Source organism: Mesoplodon densirostris, unplaced genomic scaffold (assembly GCF_025265405.1).
Source record: "Mesoplodon densirostris isolate mMesDen1 unplaced genomic scaffold, mMesDen1 primary haplotype scaffold_37, whole genome shotgun sequence".
NCBI lineage: Eukaryota > Metazoa > Chordata > Mammalia > Artiodactyla > Ziphiidae > Mesoplodon > Mesoplodon densirostris.
In genome coordinates this window covers 10,690,355-10,693,762 of record NW_026778196.1, presented here as the reverse complement: position 1 = coordinate 10,693,762, position 3,408 = coordinate 10,690,355, and positions in this window count along the sequence as shown.

Below are 3,408 nucleotides of genomic sequence, written 5' to 3'. Positions count from 1 at the left end.
CGTATGTGTTTTCTCCTGAATATATTCAGGAGAAAACGCATACGCCCTTTTTGGCCAAGTGCACCATTGTCCAAGTTGTGCCCCTCTTCCTGTGCTTTACAGGCGATTCCAAGGTACCTCTTGAAATCTGTTTCCTGCTATTTTGCCTCGCTTTCAAGTCCGCCTCGTTGACTTCCCTCAACAGATTTTTGGACCATAGTTGTCCTTTATCACTCTGCCAGTTTGTGCATTGCTGTGCCCCTGAGCTCCATTTCTCAACTCGTTTTTTGTGAGCTGAACACAAGTCCAAAATTTTGGATCATGTCCTATACTGGTTCCCGGTGGGTGGCTGAGACTTTGGTTAATTCTTCTTCCTGCCGGGAAATTAGATTGACATGTGCCCGTCCAAATGCCTAACAGCTACTCTCTCATGGGTTCTCCCTCATCCCTTCCATCCTCTGCCAAATTGGGAACCTGTGCAAACCAGGAGGTTGAAGGGCCTGTCTCCCCAAGTTGGGAGATTGATAGTAAGGCAGTTGGAAAGTCAAACTGGAGCACCAGGAGAGGGACTATTCGTTGAGTTTTAGAAACCTTTCGTATTCACAGTGTGTACATTCTCTAGGTTTCCTGTACATGTTATAGCTGTAGTAATATTCCCTTCAACATGGAGAGTTGGGACCCATGGAATGGGGGCCATGCATTATTGCTTGAAAGGGTCTGCATTTGCTCACCCAATCTCACCAATCCTCTCAGTCCCAAGTGTCCAGCCTTATGCCACATCCAGCTGTCATTGTAGATAGGGTCTTTCCAGGTTTCCTCAGACACCCTGAAGGAATTGGAAAGAATTTCCCTGTTTTTTGGTTTTGCTTTTGAAATTCCTTTTTAGAGTGGGTTTGAGCTGATTCTCGCTGCCAAGTTTATGCCACTCTAGACACACTTGATTCCCTTATGGAGTCATATCAATACATAGGTTTTAAGATTCTTACTAGTCAGATATATTCCTCTGCGGGAAATATGGGGTTTTGAGTCTCTTTCACTGAGGAAGGTGTAGGTCTTGTCTATTCCAAAGTTGGTTTTTGGAACGGTCCCTGTGCTTATATCAAACTCTGCTTTTATGCATCACCCCACCTCTCCATCCCCTTTATGCAGGTATAAGAGTGTTTTCTAAATGTGAGACTCTGTTCTCTTTCCTAAGTCAGTTCACGTGTAGCCATGTTTACAGGATCTTCATAAGTGATATCTTATGATAAGTTTCTTTTTCTGTGTGACTTATTTCACTTAGAATCATCGTACCTGAATCCACTCACTTTGTTGCTACTGGTCTTATGACATTGATTTCATGGCTGAGGAATATTCCATCGTACGTAAGTACCACAATGTTTTGAACCATTTTTATATTTCCTGGGATATTTAAGGTGTACCCAAGTTGAGGTTCTTGTAGTCAGTGCAGCCCTAAATTTGGAGGTGGCTCTTTCTTATGGATTTTCAGTTTTCCCAAGGTATATTCCCTAGACTGGAAGTGGCCTTGGCTCTGTAGCTCTGTTGTTTACTTGTTTTAGGGAACACAATGCACTCCTCCAGTGAGGCAGTTGGCAATTTACATCCCGCCCATCAGCATAACAAGGCTCCCTGTACTCCAGGGACTGTCTTGCCTTTCTGGTTTTTACACATTTTGTGGATGTCCCTTTTGACCGGTGGGAAGTGATACTTCTTTGTAGTGCAGATTTGCATTGCCCGCTTGCTTGCTTGGCCAAAAAGGGCGTATGCGTTTTCTCCTGAATATATTCAGGAGAAAACGCATACGCCCTTTTTGGCCAAGTGCACCATTGTCCAAGTTGTGCCCCTCTTCCTGTGCTTTACAGGCGATTCCAAGGTACCTCTTGAAATCTGTTTCCTGCTATTTTGCCTCGCTTTCAAGTCCGCCTCGTTGACTTCCCTCAACAGATTTTTGGATGATAGTTGTCCTTTATCACTCTGCCAGTTTGTGCATTGCTGTGCCCCTGAGCTCCATTTCTCAACTCGTTTTTTGTGAGCTGAACGCAAGTCCAAAATTTTGGATCATGTCCTATACTGGTTCCCGGTGGGTGGCTGAGACTTTGGTTAATTCTTCTTCCTGCCGGGAAGTTAGAGTGACATGTGCCCGTCCAAATGCCTAACAGCTACTCTCTCATGGGTTCTCCCTCATCCCTTCTATCCTCTGCCAAATTGGGAACCTGTGCAAACCAGGAGGTTAAAGGGCCTGTCTCTCCAAGTTGGGAGATTGATAGTAAGGCAGTTGGAAAGTCAAACTGGAGCACCAGGAGAGGGACTATTCGTTGAGTTTTAGAAACCTTTCGTATTCACCGTGTGTACATTCTCTAGGTTTCCTGTACATGATATAGCTGTAGTAATATTCCCTTCAACCTGGAGAGTTGGGACCCATGGAATGGGGGCCATGCATTATTGCTTGAAAGGGTCTGCATTTGCTCACCCAATCTCACCAATCCTCTCAGTCCCAAGTGTCCAGCTTTTTGCCACATCCAGCTCTCATTGTGGATAGTGTCTTTCCAGGTTTCCTCAGACACCCTGAAGGAATTGTAAAGAATTTCCCTGTTTTTTGGTTTTGCTTTTGAAATTCCTTTTTAGAGTGGGTTTGAGCTGATTCTCGCTGCCATGTTTATGCCACTCTAGACACATTTGATTCCCTTATGGAGTCATATCAATACATAGGTTTTAAGATTCTTACTAGTCAGATATATTCCTCTGCGGGAAATATGGGGTTTTGAGTCTCTTTCACTGAGGAAGGTGTAGGTCTTGTCTATTCCAAAGTTGGTTTTTGGAACGGTCCCTGTGCTTATATCAAACTCTGCTTTTATGCATCACCCCACCTCTCCATCCCCTTTATGCAGGCATAGGAGTGTTTTCTAAATGTGAGACTCTGTTCTCTTTCCTAACTCAGTTCACGTGTAGCCATGTTTACAGGTTCTTCATAAGTGATATCTTATGAAGAGTTTCTTTTTTTGTGTGACTTATTTCACTTAGAATCATCGTACCTGAATCCACTCACTTTGCTGCTACTGGTCTTATGACATTGATTTCATGGCTGAGGGATATTCCATCGTATGTAAGTACCACAATGTTTTGAACCATTTTTATATTTCCTGGGATATTTAAGGTGTACCCAAGTTGAGGTTCTTGTAGTCAGTGCAGCCCTAAATTTGGAGGTGGCTCTTTCTTATTGATTTTCAGTTTTCCCAAGGTATATTCCCTAGACTGGAAGTGGCCTTGGCTCTGTAGCTGTTGTTTACTTGTTTTAGGGAACACAATGCACTCCTCCAGTGAGGCAGTTGGCAATTTACATCCCACCCATCAGCATAACAAGGCTCCCAGTTCTCCAGGGCCTGTCTTGCCTTTCTGGTTTTTACCCATTTTGTGGATGTCCCTTTTGAC